Here is a 19,850-nt window from a genome sequence, read left to right as displayed (position 1 = left end):
AGAAGATCATTCAGCCGCATCTTGAGAATCTGGAAACAGTCAACTTGGGGTCTGAGGACTGCATTCGTGAAGTGAAGATTAGGGCAATCCTGGAAGAGTCTGTTAAGAAGGGGTTGATTGAGTTGCTATGAGAATATGTCGATGTCTTTGCCTGGTCATATGAAGACATGCCTGGTCTAGATACTGATATCGTGCAACATTTCTTGTCGTTGAAGCCTGAGTGCGTGCCTGTGAAGCAGAAGCTCAGAAGAACTCATCCTGATATGGCAGTGAAGATTAAAGAGGAAGTTCAGAAGCAAATTGATGCGGGGTTTCTGGTGACTTCTACATATCCTTAATGGGTGGCCGATATTGTGCTTGTGCCTAAGAAAGATGGAAAAGTACGAATGTGTGTGGACTATCGAGACTTGAATAAAAACCCTTCTCCCATGCCAAAAGGAGAAGTGATGACTTTGTTGGCAACATAAATACAATGATATTTTCATTCAATAAATTCATGTTAAATGTTTGTTTTTCCAATTATTTTCCCTTTTCGCTTTTTTGCATGAAATTGGTGATCACATAAAACCCTAAAAATAAAATAAAATCAATCTTTTCATCTGCATAATGATTTGCCTTGTTTGTTTTCTAAAAGCTTTTATATCCAAAATCATTATGCAGGTTGATCAAACCCATTGAACATAATGATCCGACACCATCTCCCAATTTTGAATTCCCTGTATTTGAGGCAGAGGAAGATGATGTTGAAGAGATTCCTGACGAGATTACCCGTCTACTTGAGCATGAAAAGAAGATCATTCAGCCGTATCTTGAGAATCTGGAAACAATCAACTTGGGGTCTGAGGATTGTGTGCGAGAAGTAAAGATTGGGGCACTCCTGGAAGAATCTGTTAAGAAGGGGTTGATCGAATTGCTACGAGAATATGTCGATGTCTTTGCTTGGTCGTATGAAGACATGCCGGGTCTAGATACAGATATCGTGCAACATTTCCTGCCTTTGAAGCCTGAGTGCGTGCCTGTGAAGCAGAAGCTCAGAAGAACTCATCCTGATATGGCAGTGAAGATCAAAGAGGAAGTTCAGAAGCAAATTGATGCGGGGTTTCTGGTGACTTCTACATATCCTTAATGGGTGGCCGATATTGTGCTTGTGCCTAAGAAAGATGGAAAAGTACGAATGTGTGTGGACTATCGAGACTTGAATAAAGCTAGCCCGAAAGATGATTTTCCTCTACCACATATTGATATGTTGGTAGATAATACGGATAAATTCAATGTCTTCTCATTTATGGACGGATTTTCCGGTTATAACCAAATTAAAATGGCACCGGAGGATATGGAGAAGACAACATTCATCACACCTTGGGGAACATTCTGTTATCGAGTGATGCCCTTTGGTTTGAAGAACGTCGGAGCTACATATTAACGAGCTATGACTATATTGTTTCATGATATGATGCACAAGTAGATCGAGGTGTATGTTGATGATATGATTGCAAAGTCGAGAACGGAAGTTGAACATGTAGAACACTTGTTGAAACTTTTCCAGCGTTTGAGGAAGTACAAACTCCGCTTGAATCCGAACAAGTGTACGTTTGGAGTCCGTTCCGGCAAGTTATTGGGCTTTATTGTCAGTGAAAGAGGTATTGAAGTTGATCCTGCCAAGGTCAAAGCAATACAAGAGATGCCTGCACCCAAAACTGAGAAACAAGTCCGAGGTTTTCTTGGCCGCTTGAATTATATTTCCAGATTTATATCCCACATGACTGCCACATGTGCGCCTATATTCAAGCTCCTCCAGAAAGATTAGCGTCATGATTGGATCGAGGATTGCCAGAAAGCTTTCGACAGTATCAAAGAGTATCTGTCTGAGCCTCCGATTCTGTCTCCGCATGTTGAAGGGAGACCTATGATTATATACTTGAATGTGCTTGATGACTCCATGGGTTGTGTCCTTGGTCAGCAAGATGAATCAGGGAAGAAAGAGTATGCAATATACTACTTGAGTAAGAAGTTCACTGATTGTGAGTCTCGGTATTCAACGCTTGAGAAGACCTGTTGTGCTTTGGCTGGGGCTGCTAAGCGCTTACGCCAGTATATGTTGAATCATAGGACTTGGTTGATATCCAAAATGGATCCAATCAAGTATATCTTTGAGAAGCCTGCTTTAACTGGGAGGATTGCCCATTGGCAGATGCTGTTGTCTGAGTATGATATTGAGTATCGAGCTCAGAAGGCTATTAAAGGGAGTATCTTGGCTGACCACTTGGCCCATCAACCAATTGAGGATTATCAGTCTATTCAGTACGACTTCCGTGATGAGGAGATTCTGTATTTGAAGATGAAAGATTACGATGAGCCTACGCTCGATGAAGGGCTGAAGCCTGGTTCCCGATGGGGTATGGTGTTCGATGGCGCTGTTAATCAGTATGGAAATGGTATTGGGGCAGTAATTATTACTCCTCAGGGCACACATTCCTTTTACAGCAAGGCTAACTTTCAAATGCACGATTAATATGGCGGAGTATGAGGCCTGTATTATGGGATTGGAAGAGTGTATTGATCTTAGAATCAAACATCTTGATGTTTATAGTGATTCGGCCCTTGTTGTTAATCAGATTAAGGGTGAATGGGAAATGAATCAGCCTGGCCTCATCCCATATAGAGATTACGCGAGGAGGATTTCAACTTTCTTTACTAAGGTTGACTTCCATCATATTCCTCGAGATGAGAATCGGATGGCAGATGCCCTTGCTACGCTTGCTTCAATGATTATGGTGAAATATTGGAATGAAGTCCCCAATATTACAGTGATGCACAGATAGACCAGCCCATGTGTTTGCAGTTGAAGAAGTGAAAGATGATAAGCCGTGGTATTATGATATCAAGTGCTTTCTCCAAAGTCAGACTTACCCACCTGGGGCATCTGTTAAAGACAAGAAGACTTTGAGGAGATTATTTGACAGTTTCTACCTTAATGGGGATGTGCTTTATAAGAGGAATTTTGACATGGTTCTGCTCAGATGCGTGGATAGACACGAAGCAGACCTGTTGATGACTGAAGTCCATGAGGGTTCATTTGGTACTCATTCCAATGGGAATGCCATGGCAAAGAAGATGTTTAGAGCAGGCTACTATTGGCTGACAATGGAGTCTGACTGCTGCAAATATTTGAAGAAATGCCACAAGTGTCAGATTTATGCGAATAAGATTCATATTCCCCCGACACTTCTGAATGTGATTTCCTCACCATGGCCTTTCTCCATGTGGGGAATTGACATGATTGGCATGATAGAGCCAAAGGCGTCAAACGGTCACCGTTTTATTCTTGTAGCAATTGATTACTTCACCAAGTGGGTTGAAGTGACATCATATGCAAATGTGACCAGGCAGGTGGTTGTGAAGTTTATCAAGAATCAACTCATATGCCGTTATGGTGTGCCAGACAAGATCATTAATGATAATGGATCTAACTTGAACAACAAGATGATGAAAGAGCTGTGTAGCGAGTTCAAGATTGCACATCATAATTCTTCACCTTACAAACCCAAGATGAATGGGGTTGTTGAAGCTGCTTACAAGAACATCAAGAAGATTATTCAGAAGATGGTTATTACGTACAAAGATTGGCACAAGATGCTTCCATTTGCTTTGCATGGTTATCATACATCCGCCCGCACTTCAACAAGGGCAACCCATTTCTCTCTTGTATATGGCATGGAGGTTGTGCTCCCCGTGGAGGTTGAGATCCCATCAATGAGAGTCTTGATGGAAGCCAAGTTGACTGAGGCTGAATGTGTTCAGAGTCGTTATGACCAACTGAATTTGATTGAAGAGAAGAGATTAACTGCCATGTGCCATGGTCAGTTGTATCAGCAAAGGATGAAGAAAGCCTTTGATAAGAAGGTCAAGCCTCGTGTGTTCCGAGAAGGTGACCTCGTGCTCAAGAAAGTTTTGTCTTTCGCGCCCGATTCCAGGGGCAAGTGGACTCCAAACTATGAAGGTCCATATGTTGTTAAGAGAGCCTTTTTAGGCGGTGCTTTGTTCCTTACAACTATGGATGGGGAGGATTTCACTCGTCCTATGAATTCAGATGCAGTCAAGAAATACTTCGTCTAAAATAAAAACAGAATAGCTCGCTAAGTTGAAAACCCGAAAGGGCGACTTAGGCAAAAATGAGCGCCTCGGTGGATTGAAAACCCGAAAGGATGGTCCAGGCAAAAGTTAAAGACATGAAAAAATGAATATATATATATATATATAATATATATATATATATATATATATATATATATATATATATATATATATATATATATATATATATATATATATATATATATATATATATTATATATATATATTATATATATATATATATTATATATATATATATTATATATATATATATATATATATATATATATATATATATATATATATATATATATATATATATATATATATATATATATATATCCCGCTAGATTGAGTACCTCACCCTGGGGCAATCTAGGCAAAAATTAGGGATTTGGCAAGTAACTGCATCCTGATAAGACTTTGTTCTACAAGCTGTCTTCTGTCAAAGATTCTCGCTCAGTCATCGTCAACTGAAGCTTTAAATACATTGGATTCAGAGTTGGTGGAGAAATGGTCATTATGTTCAATGTAGCCCTTTTTCAAATATATATCACCAATTTCAAATTTGTAAAGATCCATGGAGTCTCGCCATTTGCGGACTATCATTATATCAAATAAATTTAAGCCTTTATCCAATTCTTTGCACTCTTATTTGTTTCTGCTTGACAAATGTTTGCATGTTTTAATTGATAAATATCATTGTTTTAAACAAATAAAGTTTTTATAAACTGTTTTTTAACAAAGTGAACATTCACAATGACTGAAAGGATAAATGGAATGTCTTCAGTGCTCTCCCAAGGATAGTACGATCTCCAAAAGGGTAAGACATTTGTTCACATTTTGGCATGTTTGCATCCTCTTCATCATCTTTCAGGTTGTCTCCCCAGCAAGCGCGGAAAGAATTAAACATTATCAGCTCCCCAGAAAGTCTGGAGTTTTGGCCTCGATCTTTTAGAGATGTGTATACCTCTATATCAGGCACTAGCATTGGTGTTTTATCAATTATATGGTTGTTATCCCGTGTGTAGACTGACCTAAAATTCCTTATAGATTGATAAAAGTTGATGTGTTATCTATTCATGAGGAAGTATGTCTTCCCCCGGTGAGCAGAAATTCCCAGCATGAGTAGAAGTCCTCAGCAGGAGTAAGCATGTGTTCCCTGTAAAGCTATCTTTCAGATATCTCCTCAGCAGTAGTTGACTAGAGAAATTGGTGAAGGGTTTGTTCCCCTTTTCATCCCTAGCATGGAACATGTTGATGAAGGATTCGTTTCCGATCCCCTTAGCCAGGACAGTTCCTCCGGAGGTACTTGTAGTTATCCCCAGCAGGTTGGCTTACAACTCATCCCCAGTAGGGTTGGTCACAGCAGACTATCCCCAGTATGGTCACCTACAGTCTATCCCCAGTGGAGTTGCCTGATTAGAGCCTGGTAATTTGTTTTCCCCTCCGTATTGGAAAGTTTCCTCCAAGTTGAGCTGGTAGTGAAGATGTTGTGTCCTTCCCCTGTAGAGCAAATGGTTCTCTCTCCCCTTGGCAGAGATGTCTCTCCAGCAGATGAGAAGGAATGTTTTGATTGTTAGAACTTCTGTTTGGCGGTTGTTCCCCACAGAATTTCATATCATTCCTTGTTAAGTTCCCTAGTAGAGTTTCTTCTACGATGGATCTTATCCGTGTTGAGCTCCCCAGTAGAGTTTCCTCTGCGATGGATCTTGTGTCTGTTCAACAGCAAATCCCTGGCGGTGACTCTGTATGTTCCCCAGTTGAGACTTTACCTATCCTCAACGATGATCTGTGACTCCTGGTATTTGATGCTCCCCACCGGATTTGATTTCTCCTGTGGGCCTGGCCTTTCTCTTTTGAGATATTATATCGGATGTCTGTCCATTGATTCTCGGACCTATTTGTGTTAGATATGTCTGTCTGTCAGCATTAATCACACATAAACCATGTATATACATGCATAATCATATCATTCAGATATTCATGTTGCATTCTTTGCCATATATCTTTGCTTGTTATGTCCTGCTGTTGGTGAAATATTCTCCCCCAAGGAGATGATTGTGTCCGATCTCTCCATCCAGAGTCAACCCCCATAGGCATAAAGTGTCTATCTTTCCTTCTATATTCCCCACTGAGTTATGTCCTCGTGGATGATTTTTGTTTCAGTTTCCTCCCCAATTGTGTATCTGGATGGAATTACTCCCCTGAGTTATATCCTCATTGGGTTAAGTCTTGTTTCATTGTGTCTCTCTAGTTTGTTCCTAGATTGACTCCTTTCTTGTTTTTCCCCTGCAGTTTCTTGTGGTTTAGTTGTTCAATTGCTCAATAACTAGTAATTGTTCATTCTTTTCCCCAGTGGAACTTTGTGGCCTTCTACCCAGTAACCGGTAGTTGTAAGTCCTGTTTCTGTGGTTTTCTACCCAGTAACCGGTAGATGTAATCCCCTCTTTGTTGGTTATCTTTATCCAATATTCGGTATTGATATTCCTTCATTTTTTAGTATACCCCCAGTAACCGGTGATATATCTCTTGGATGATTGCTTTTTTTCAAGCAATTTATCCCCCGCGAGTCATCTTTCATTTACCTCTTTGTTTGGTAATGATTGTTTCTCTTTCTGATTGGTCATCATTTTATACCCAGTACCCGGTATCCCGATGTCCTCTCTTTTCAGTCGATTTATCCTTTATTAACCTAGTAACCGGTTGTGGATAATCTTCCATGCGAGTATGTTATCTACGTTCTGACGGTAATAGATAATATATCTCATGCGCTCTTCAGTCGAAGTTTTTTCTTCCCCAGTCGAGTAAGGTTCGTATTTCCTTGTGGAATCGAATGCCCATCCTGTAAATCGAGTTTGCTTTTTCAGCCCTCCTTTCGGATGATGAGTGTCTTGGATATGTTCCCAATTCACGTCTGGTTGGTCACCTATTATATGCCCAGTAACCGGTATACCTGGTGTTCCTTCCTTCTGCTCCCTATTATGACTTTTTGTCCCTTGTGGAGGTAGATTTTCCTGAGTTGAGTTGTGCCTTTTGGGTCCTCCTCAGATGTTTCGGTTAATTGATATCTCTTACCCTTATACCGGTCTTAGATATTCTTTCTCCCTGAGCATGTTGTTCCCTCACCCAGTAACCGGTGTTTTGATAACATGTCTCTCTTTGAGTTTATTACCCAGTAACCGGTAATATCTCGTTGTTTCTCCCTCAGCTGAGTCCTTTGTGGACATCCCCGTCTGAGTCCAAATTTTTATCCGAGGTATCCTTTGTGGATAGTTTTGTTGTATTGGCATATTCCCCAATACATGCATCTTTGTGTCAGCTCGAGTCTTTCCATCGATTTATTTTCGTGGAATCCCTTCGTGTCTCCCAGCAAGTTTTCAAGTCGTGACCTGCTCACACATTTTTACCCTATTTTTCCCCAGAGTCTCTGTCTCCTTAGTGAGTGTGCTACTCCTATGGACTTTCAGTCTCTCTCTGATTCCTTTTTTCCTTTGTGACCATATTTCCCCACAGAGTATCTTATTTTGCATGCATACATTTGCATCATGAGGCCTCTTAGGGACCAAAATTCGTCTCTTTGTTATTATTTAAGCCCATTCTACCTCGTCGAGACGAAGATTTTAACCTTCATATCTCCGGCTAGAATGACCTTAAATAGGGGCATCTGTAAGACCCTAATTTTGACCCTAAGATCCCTCATGGCATCATATCATTTACTCAATGCATTGCCTCAAGGATCATAACATGTTTGGCTCCTAAACCCTAGGTTTGGGACTTGTGTGAGATGGTTTGAGACCACCAAGCATGCTTGAATTGTATATTATTGCTTTTCTGATTTTGTTTACTAACCAAAAGCACAAAAATATGTCACTAAGCTCTTTTGTTTTGAAGCTCAAGCAATCATGTGATCCCCTGCTCCTAGGAGGCTCCTAAGCTCAATGAAGTGGCTAGATGAAGATGAGAACAAGCATGACAAAGGTCCACAAGGTTCCCAATCATGATATATGTCTCCTAAGTATCTCAATTTGCCAATTTGATCAAGATAAACCAAAGGGCTTGAGGATTATTTCCCAAGGAAACCCTAATTCAACTGTGCATTGATTATGCCTTGCTCATGAAGCAACCTCAACCTATGATAAAATTCAATCAAGGGAAGTTCTTTCACTAGTTATTTTATGCATATGTGAGCTTATGTGAAGTTTGGCCTTGAGAAGTTGACCAGTCAAGTCATTTGACCAGTCTGAGATCCCTTGAGACCTAACTTTTGATGTGTTTGTCAAATGAAGATGACCCCAAGAACACAAATGTTCTTAAGAACCATATGAACAAATTTCATGTTCATCAAAAATCCATTTGAAACTTGGAAGGTCATCATTCATTTCAAAATATTATAGGTCATTTTGACTGAAACCCTAATTTTGGGTAAATTTACCAAAGACCTAACTTCCTTAATTTTTATGATTTTGGGATGATACAAATTGCATTGTAAATATTAAGATGTCTAATTCAAATGTTATGTTGGACAAAATTTCATAATCCTAAAAGAAACACATGTGATAATACAAAACATTATAGGTCACTTTGGACCAAAACCATTGAATTTGAAAAATGTCCAACTTCAAGTGCCCATAAATTTCTCATCAAAAATCCAAATGATGCAAAATTTAAGTCCAAATTGATAATCTTGAAAATATATAAAACTTTTATGTTGGAGGTTTTTCTATTTGAGTCTTGCATCATTAAAACAGAAGGGCTTGAAGTTGATCACTTTTGGTAAAAAGCTTTCAAAGGAAACCTAGACATGTTTTGTACCTCAAACTTCAAGGCCAGTTTTCACAAATTTCCAAACTCCAAATGGATTTTTGCCCAACATAGCTTTTGTTCCTTATGACAGGAGCTTTCCAACCATTACTAACATGACCATATTTGGATTTTCCATGTGGGACTTTCGAAGAGCTCAATGTTTAGGTCCAATTATGCAATTCACTTTGTAACTTCATCACAAGCTAATACCAGGCCAATTGCACGTCCAATTCAACTCAGTATGATCTCAGCTTGCAATTCCATCCATTTTTGGGCCTCACATGCGCCTGTACAGGCCCATGCATGGAGGACCCAATCTTCATGCACACGAGCATTTCACTGCCTTGCCTTCAGCTCAGCTATAAATAGAGGGCCTTGCTCATTCAAATTTCAACCTCAAGGTGATCTGAAACTCTGCTGGATTCAAAACCTAACCTCACTCAAAGGAATTCCAATTTTCATTTCTCAATTTCAAGCTTGAATTTCAACATCCTTAGTTGATCTTCAAGTCTTAATTCCTTAGCCTTGCATCCTCATTACCTCAAGATCAAATTGGAACCAAAGGCTTGAAGAGATCGTGTTGTTTAAAGCTGCAATTCAAAGGTAGATCACTCAACTGTTTTGATCTGAATCTTTCTATACAATTTGAATTGCTTTGATTTGAACTGTTTTCTAAAGTCCTCGAGCAAGAGGCAGACCACTAGTGGTCTTAATTTCATGATTTGAGACATTTCAGTTTGTGCACCTTCATCTTCAACCTCAAAATTCTCACTAAATAGGATTATTGAGGAAGATCCAAGGTTACAGGGGTGATGTACATCACCCCAGCTTCATTTTGGTACCTTGTTTGTTCATTTTAATTAAGGTTCAAAAACCTGCGCGTGGTGGCCGGAAGTTGTTAACTGGCCGGAGAAGATGGTGGTTTCCACCACCATCCCCACGTGGATACTTCCAGCGCCCTTGGATCTGTTTGAAATGTTATAATCCTGGCCATTGTTCTTGTTGACTTGTTTTAAATGCTTATGTTGCGCGCTTGACTCCTGAACACCATATGGCCGCGCCTTTGAGCCGTGTGATGGAGCCACGTCATTTAATGAATCAGATCCAAGCGCTCCTGATTTTTGTTATTTTCTATTTGCTGTTTCATTTTCTTTTAATTTCTTTTATTTTCAAAAATTCATAACTATTTTATATGAAGTCACAAAAATATGAGACCAACACCAAAAATTTTCTTGAAAAATCTAGTTTCATATTTTGATTTTTAATTATTTTTGTGACTTCATTTAATATTTTTTGTGAATTATTTTGTTTTTAATAGTTTTTAATTCATTTTAAATACTTGTTGATATCTGAAAAATCCAAAAATATTTTCTTAACACATATGGATCATGACAAGTCTATGAAAAATAGTCTCATCAATTTCTTAATTGATTTGAGATTTATTTGAGATTTTAATTCATTTGTGTTATTTTTTCAATGTTTTTAATTGATTTAAAATAGTTTTTGATTTCAAAAATTGTTGAAATTTTTTTCAAACCTTGTTTGACCATGTTAGACCTTTGAGAATTTAATTGGACTTGTTTAAGTTGATTTGAATTGAATTTGAGGGTTGACCATATTTTGTCCATTTTAATTTTGCATTTATTTTAATTCCGAAAATACCAAAAAAATATATTTGACTTGTTGACTTCTAATCTTCATTTCTCTTCTGTTTAACATTGGTTGATGTTGATTTGGTTCACTTTGGACCAATTGTGTTTGAAATTTGAATGTTCTTCCCACTTCATTTCATCTTCATCTTATTTCTTTTTATTTTGGCCAATGAGTTAATGTCTTATGGTTAGTCTTGACATATTAGAGGCTTAACCTTCTTTGATCCAAATCAAACTCAACTTGATCCATGATCAAGTGAGTTGCTTTGTGTCCAAGATAGGTTGCTTCTTGGTCAAGCAAAAAACCTAAAGTCCATACAAGGCTTTCCTTCTTTTCTTTGTGCATGGCAAGTTGTAGGAGCTTGCCTATAGTTTTATAGGTGTGACCGGCCTCAAATAGGTGTGACTACTACATTAGTCCACTTACGATTGCTTAACATAGCGCTAAATTGTCTTATGACACATTAACATTAACCATACTAACTACTAACTTTAATTCAAGCATTTAATTTCTTGCAATTTACTTTAATGCACTTTATTTCTTGCTCATTTATTCATATTGCTTTTTACTTTGTTCACTTGAGCTCATATTTTATGTTTATGTCATTTTCCTTTTGCTCATTTGAGCTCATTATTGTGAATAAATATATTATTGCTTTGTGTTTGTTTTGTCTTTGTTTGTGTGAACCCAATGCAAAAAGGAGAAAGAACTTAGAATTAGGACCTTACCTATGCTTAAAGGAGTTCAAGAGCAACTAGGCATCATGCCTTTAGAATGCTAAACTTGTTGAAGAGCAACTAGGCCTCATGCCTTTAGAATGCTAAATCTTAAAGTTGACTTCAAAAGGACCCCTAATCTAAACTCATTCTTTGTCCATTCTTCTTATTGTGTTGTGAACTTTTTGATGTTTGCTCTTGTGTGATAGGGAATCCATCTTGAGATAGTAAGGAGGACCTTTGTCATGAGTAGCCAAGTTAAGAGAGACAAGCCAAATGGAGATCCTAGGAGCTTGAATGTATATTTGTATTGATTGCTTGTTGCTTGCTAAGTCCAAAGGAAAGGAGCATCTTGAATCATCTCTATGATCTCAAGAAAAGGAACTCCAAGGGTTTTATCTCTTCTCCTATCTTTGCATGTTTAGGACTAGCCTTTCTCTTCTTCTCTCCACTCTAACCCAAGCCAAACTCATTTTGTGCAAACTTTGACATTATTTTAAAACTAGAAACCTAGGCCTTATGCCTTTGACTTTTCAAACTCATTTCATTAATACTCATTGTGAATAAACCTTAATTCAACTTTGACTTCATTTTGTAAATAAATCTAACTTGTAAATACAACTCACTTCAAGTTGTTTTTGTGGATCCAATGGCCACCTTTGTTAAAACCTTTTCATAAACATTAGCCATAGGTTTAAGTTATCATAGTGGTTGATGTAAACCTCACCTTATCCTTAGTGATTGGACTATAAGTCTTCCATACTTATTATAGGGTTAACCCCTCACTAGTATGTTGAAGCTCTCCTCACATGGTGGATTGTTGGTTTAGGTTGAGTTTTCTCCCTTTGATAACAAAAGACATTAAGGCTTTTGATCAAATCAATTCACCAATCTTTTGAGATTTTTTACCCCGAACTACGAGGTTTTGATCCTACCTTTGTGATGGTACGTAGGTGTCGCTCCCCGGATTTCCCGAATCCAAGTACAAACGCGAAAAAGAGTGGCGGAAAAAGAGTAGAGTCGCCAGCTATGTACTTTTATCCCAAGAGGGGGGAAAGGTAGTACTGCATAACCAAGAGAGAACGGATAAAACAAAGTCTCGAACCAAAGAAAACTGAGTAAGGGGGCCGGTTACGTGAAGGGAAGGTTATCGCACCCCTTCACGTCTGTGGTACTCCACAAGATCCACGCTTGCTATTTATGTCTAAAGTGTGTGTATAAAATGTCCTATATGCGATGCGAAAGAGAGAAAATCAAAGTAGGGAAAAGAAAGAGTTATTGCTCGCACATGCCCTACCCTACTGCATACGTATCTCAAGAATGATTGAGAATCAGAGCACCGTAGCTCGGCTAACCTATTTTGTTTGTTTTTGTGTTTTTTAGATGAACGACGTTACTACGCAATCTACCGGATGCTCGACCTTTGGAGACTTACTCACCTGTAGTAGAAGGAGTTAACGTGTTCTTAAGAAGAGAAAATCAAAGAGTTTGTTTGTGTTTTAGGAATGCTCATGCAAAAAGGAAGTCCTAGACGAAGGAACCGTGCTAACTTAATTGACATGCAAATGAGAGACTATACAAAGCCTAGCAATCCTATGGGGAGACGATCACACCACACAAAAACATATAGCATAAAGTAAACACACCGACAAGGGGTTTCAAACATACATGGGTAGGGCTTTAGTCAAGAGGGGTCATATCAACCTCGACAAACAAGCCATGGAAGGGTAATCAAATGGGCTCTTAACCACTGACATTGAACGTCAGGGTGAGCAGATCAAAAGGGTAATGAGGATAAGACCTCATAGCTCTTAACCTTGGACAGGGTGAGCTCATGACAAAGCGTGGGGATTCTGAAAGATGGAACCCTCTCCACTGATTGACCGGACAAAAGATCTTGGGCTTTTGTTCTGAAGCATCGACACGTAGTGCGAGCATAAAGAACGACACACCGAATAACGGGGGATTGACTACTAATCCCTTTTATCCGTCAATTGCCTCTTCATGGAGGTCTTTAGCACTGGTGCCTCCTCTTGGAGGTCTTTGGGCACAAAAGTAAACACACAAAAACATTGCCTCCTATCGAGGTCTTCCAGCTAAGAAAGCGGTAAAATGCTGAAAAGATGTAAAAGGGATCAAGAGAGCTACCACACGGATAAAGATCCGAAGTAACGGCAACTAAAGAAACAAGAAACCCAGAGATCTCTCAGGCTAGCACCATCAAAGAAAGAAAGTCAGCAAAGCAATCAGAATAAATCTCCAAATGGTATCCCACAAATAAAGTGGAATACCAAGCAAGCTATCTCTTCAAGAGTCATGTGAGCCCTCACAAAAAACTCAACAAACACGTTAGAATAACAAGATGGGGTGCAATCAAGAGTTGCACCAAACAGAAGAACCATAACAACAACAGCGTCAGGTAAACAGTGCACAGATGCAATAGAAAACATGTCACAACAAACACGAAACAGATTAGAGAGCAAACAGAAAAACCAACTACTGTCACGATCGCTACTGCTTCGCATAGCGAAGACTAGCGAAGCTTCGCTACAGGTTCGCTTAGCGAAGTGCTAGCGAATGCCTACGGGTTCTGTGTTCTTCTTTGATAACAGTCCAATTTCAGAAAACCCTAAATCCTATGGTACCCATTTCGGAAATTAAGTGATTAAACATTCAAGGCATTGTCCTACACATTCATGCACATCTAAACCCACATGCAAAACCTAATGATACCCACTCTCCCAAATTCACCCATAATGTCTCATACTTCAGAAATTTCAAATTGAAAGCATAAAGTAATGGAAATAGGGAAAACCTGGTTGGAGAGATCGATTGAAATTGAAATGTAACAGTTAGGGTTTGCAATGCAACAGTTAGGGTTTCTGTGAGATGGAAGTGAAAAGTGTGCGAATCAGAGTGAAAAGTGTGAGAGTCAGAGTGAAAAGTGTGTTTTTTTAGTGTGTATGGAGGCTGCCCGAATTCTCCTTTTGTTCCAATGAATTTTTAGAATTTATACTCTGATATTCGTGGCTTGGTGGGCTCAGAATGAAGGCAATTCAAGCCCAAGATTTTTTGGTATATCAGTAAGCTCGCTAGGCGAGTGAGGTAGCGAAGGGTTCGTTAGGCGAGCACCCAGCGAGGTTCCAGCGAACACTCCCAGACTTGGATAAAAACATAGCTAGCACTTACTCGCTAGGCGAGTGTCCAGCGAACAGGTAGCGAGCGATTCCAGTAGCAACATCGTCAAGGTTCGCTGGAGCGAAGGAGGAAGCGTGGTGTCATACCCCGATTTTGGTCCTGAATTTTTTCCATTTTTTCATTTTTGTTTGGCACTTGGCCTAAGGTTCATTTGCATACATTCATTCCCAAATCCATATTTTTGTTACACATTGGTCATTGTCTATGCCTTTTTGATCATGGTGCTTTTGATTATAAAATGGATTTTAATTATTTGACTTTTTTTTTTAATTTTCAATTTGATTTTAATTTCGAATTAAGTTTAAATTCCAAATTTCAATTTAATTTTAATTGTTATTTTTACTAATGATTCAAACTCTATTTGGTTTTAATTTTCAAATAGACGTTAGAATTGATATCAAAAGTAATTTTAACAAATTATGGATTAATTTGATTTTAATTGGGTTTTTACTGATTTTTTTATTATTATTTAAATTGATATTTAAATTAGTCTTGGATTATTTCTAAAAAATCCATTTTATAACCGTAGTTCATCCCAAATCAAAATAGCACGTACACACATTTTATAACATTCAATAATATTTAGCTTTCAAGCATTTCCAAAAAACCATATTCATACATACATGTTTCCCCCAAATGCATCCTAATTACAAACCGTGACACATTCAAAGGTCCGTGACTCATTCAAACCATGACTGGTATAAAGTTTTACAAATTGATCGCAATGATAATGATGCAATAATTAAGAAGCAGTACAAGAAGTTTGCTCTCCAACTCCATCCCGACAAAAACAAGTTTGTTGGTGCAGAATCTGCATTTAAGCTGATTGGAGAGGCTCAAAGAGTTCTTTTGGATAGAGAAAAACGAGCATTACTTAACATGACCTTAAGCAAGTGTTCAACAAGCAGAACTGCCATGCCATCTCATCAACGGAGTGTTCCTGCGAATTTTAATCCTATGATGCAAACTAATTTCCGGCCCATTTACACAAACCTAAATCCTCAGCAGCCGCTACCAGCCGCGAGTTGAAACACGTAACCAAGTACAACATCAGCCAACTCCAACGGCAAGGGAAACGCATCAACGGCAGAACCTGCAAAACCAAACTGAAGAAAACTCAATTAATATCCAACAGAAAACTTACAGCAGTCAAAAAAAAAAGAGAGGTCTTGCTTCCCTTAATTTGCCAAAAGACAGCACGTCGAAGCAGGCACCCTGCAATGGCATCGTCCAGCAGTGATCATAATGTCGGTTCATGCAGAACGGTACACAAACGCAACCACAACAAGCTTGCAGAATCTGTCATTGGTTGGAAATAACTTTAGATCTTGAATTCATGCTTTTATCAAGTGCTAGCTATGTTGATTTAAGTGATAACATGCTGCTGAGTTCCGATTCCGGCAAATTTCTTCCGCAAGTATCTGAAAGTATTAAGTATATGAATCTAAGCCATAACCAGCTTACTGGTTCATTGGTTGGTGGAGCTGAGCTACCGGTTTTCCAAAACTTGAAGGTGTTGGATCTCAGTTATAACCAATTGAATGGTGAATTACCTGGATTCGATTTTGTTTACGATCTCCAAATCCTTAAGCTTAGCAACAATAGATTTTCAGGATTTATTCCAAGTGGCTTACTTAAAGGAGATTCTTTGGTTTTAACTGAACTTGATTTGAGCACCATACAACCTGGTCCATAACCGATCACACCAGCCATAACCTGCAAAAATTAATCAATTGGTTGCTACTTCGAGTTCTGGAGATATGGTCGTCTCTACTGATGACAAAGGCCAAACAGCCTTCTCTGATAGCTATTTCAAAAGAAAAATCAATTGGTTAGGCATACGTTTGAAAACCACACAGTTGCAATGCCCAATAACATTGGAAATTCTGACGTTCAAGGAGCTAGTAGAGTACTTTGCAACTGGAGGTTTACCAAGAGGCGGTCACATAAAGTTGCTGGGTTGTCAAGTACATCTTCAAGAGCCTCATTGCCGGCAAGAAATTGTTCTGTTGAGAAAGAGGGACACTGTATACACCAGGTCGACCCGTGGGTTTTCTCTTTGGAAATCCAAAGTTTTAGGCGTTGGAGGGTCTAGTTTAAAATGGTCGAAATCTATTGAGAATCAATCAAAAAAGCATTGCGGTTCACAATGCCACAGAGGTGGCTCGGTTTGTGCGAGCCATATGTAACCGAAGCCGTTCCTGCATTAAAAAAAATGATCAGGACAATTTGAAAATCCAAGTTATGGCTACAACAGGAGATACCCTTCTAAAAGAGGACATAATGCACTTACCTCGACCAGTTCATCTGCTCGTCGGTACCGCAGGGAGGTTACCGGCATGCTTTTGGAGATGGCTCAGCTTGCCGTGGCAATTTTGAGTCAAAGTTTCTAATGCAAATGTGGTAAAACCTGTACAACAAATTATTCAAATTAAGCCTGATTTAAGCATTTTCGAAAATCACAATCAAAGAAAATCCCAAGTGAAAAATAGCAGAAGAAGCAAATCAAAGAATTGAATGGTTCTAAAGATGGGAAGCTATACACCCCAGTTGCTGTTGATCTATTCAGGATACTTGGAGAGCAAGTTCAAACTGTCCGAGATAATAGCACTGATGTCATGTTATACCGAATTTCCTTGGCAACCATTCAGGTGACGATTGATTTTCAAGCAGCTAAAAAAAAAGAGACTTCAGGAATCAGCTTCTGAAATTGGTTTGGAACCTTTATGTGCTAGGATAAACAATAATTTGCGCTGCTATGATCTTGCAATGGAGCTCAGTAATAGCACCATAGAAGTTCTTCCACAAAACTATGCAGAGCAGGTTAATTTTGAAGATACTTGTAAGGGGTTTCTCGAGGTTGCTAAGGCAGCTGCACAATCACCATGCTTCAAATGTGGCCCGTCAAGCTGAGTCTGAGATAGGATGTGAAGATAGTCCATCTACGGCTGATGGTCGTGTCAATCGCCCCACAATGAATATTTACGCTCAGAATTTTGCAATGCCAATGCAGACACCAAATTTTGCCTCAATGACAACTGCAATGAGTGGTCCTGGTTCTAATGAAAGTCACAGTGAAAAGCAGCAACAGCACCCTGGTTCGAAAGCTGGAGGTGAAACTTCAACAGCATTTGTCATGCCATTTGCATCCATCAATGGAATTACCGCCGCAACTGGCCTTGATCTCTCGTCTATTGTGCAGAATCATTCAATTATGCCAAGCCCGAGACTTTCTCCTGATGGTGTCGCAAAGATATTAGGGATCCAATTCTAAAAAGCCTTTCATTGGAAGAAATTGTCGAACCTCAGGCACAAAATCATAAACCGAGGCCTTGTGAAAACCGAAGCTCCTCATGTTTCTCATATTTTCACCGGATTCACTGCAGTAAAAAACAAACTAATTAGCCAAGGCAGTAAAGATTCGAAAATTCCCAAATTGGCATTAGGACAAAATTCAAAGAGAAAGCTAAGTTCAGAATACCGTTTTCGGTTTTAGCATTAAACAGGACAACCCAACTTCTGAGCATCAAAAGGAGTTTTACAGAGATACTCTTTTGGAACCCAAGGGACCAATTCGAAACCTTAAGCTGTGAACATAAATAGGGAAAGGCGAATCAGTAAAGGAGGGGGATTTTGAAACTTGAAAGCAAATAAAAAACCTAATCCTAAAATACAAGAAAACCAGCGTTTGAAGAGGGGAAGGGAAGATTCAAGCATTACCTGAGCTCGCCGTCACCGTCGAAGGTGAGCCCTTTTCAACCGCCTTTGCCTTTGTTTGCATGTAGAGTGAAGTTTGAGAGAGAGAGGATTGAACGCGAGGGAGAGGGTTGAACGCGAGATTAAGTGAGCGATTGAGTGAGATTGGAGATTGAGAGAGCGATGTGGGAGCGATTTCATTAAGAGCGTCGAGAGATTGAGAGAAGAGAGATTGAGAGCGGGTACGCGTTTGGGAGAGAACTAGGACGATGGACTGTTTTTGGTTTCCATTTCTTTTTTTTCTTTTTTTAATTTATTTTTAAGCAGAGATAAGCATTGAAACCATAAAAATTTTTATGTTTTTTAAACTTCCTAAGTTTTCATTTTTAACTTCCCAAGTTTAATAAATATTCTTTTTCATTTTCAATTCATATGCTTTTGAGAAACCCAATAGCCAGGCGGCTGGGTTTTTTTGTTGGTAAACCAACAGACCTTCATTATTGTTATTTTAGTTCCTTTTTTTGTTTTTATTCCGATCTAGTCTGGTTTATATGTTTAAGCTGTTATCTAGATGACAACTAATGATAAATGGTCTAATGGAGAGGGGGTGGTCTCTATGGTCTTTAGTGTAGCGGGTTCGATACCCATATTGAGCATTTTATTTCTTTCAGCATTTTTTTTCTTTTAGCATTTTATCTTCTTTTAGCATTTTATTTTATGTTTATGTTTTTATTATACTCATGGTTAATCTGCTTTCTTTTAATTTCATCATTCATTCAAAACCATTTTAAAACTATAAAAATCATATTTTTCTCGATTCAATGTCGAGCCCATTTCCACACCCTTGTAAGTCGATTGCTTTCGAGCATCGCCATCAACCTCACATAGCTTACTCTTGGGCTTCCTTACAATGAGCCGGTTCTCTTGCACTTACACTCATGCATTGCATTATTTGTTATTTGGGTCCGATTTAATTATTTCATGATTTTTGAATCCCCATTTAACAAGATGTACCCCACTCCCCCGATGTGTAATAATTTTGTACTGTTTTTATTTCTTTCTTTGTTTGACTGTTTAGTTAGATACTAACACAAGAATAAAATCAACAATTTCAAAAAATACAAAAATATGACTCGATCCAACGTCGAGTATTTTCTCAATAAACAAGTCAATTCACTTCTCCCTCCAATTCTATTCCACTTACTTTTCAAACTTTCATCAAACGCTTGATTTAATGTCAAGCCATTTTTCCTGATAAAAACTCAAAAAAATATTAATTCATAGTCAACACTTTTTTCAATAAAGGTGGAAATGGAACATGGTGTATACCATGCACTCCTGAGGTTAAGATTCGAGACGTATGCCTCGCCAATCTTAACTCTCGCCATCGTCTAAAATTGTCAATGTGGTTTCGTCAAACCCTTTCTCAATCAAATCTAAGATACCTAAATCTTATTTAACACTTTTTCAATAAAGGTGGAAATGGAACATGGTGTATACCATGCACTCCTGAGGTTAAGATTCGAGACGTATGCCTCGCCAATCTTAACTCTCGCCATCGTCTAAAACTGTCAATGCGGTCTCTTCAAACCCTTTCTCAATCAAAACTCAAAATACCTAATCCCTATCTTAACTTCTTTCAATAAA

This window comes from Lathyrus oleraceus, chromosome 2 (assembly GCF_024323335.1).
Source record: "Lathyrus oleraceus cultivar Zhongwan6 chromosome 2, CAAS_Psat_ZW6_1.0, whole genome shotgun sequence".
In the NCBI taxonomy this organism is placed as follows: domain Eukaryota; kingdom Viridiplantae; phylum Streptophyta; class Magnoliopsida; order Fabales; family Fabaceae; genus Lathyrus; species Lathyrus oleraceus.
This window is presented reverse-complemented; position numbering follows the sequence as displayed.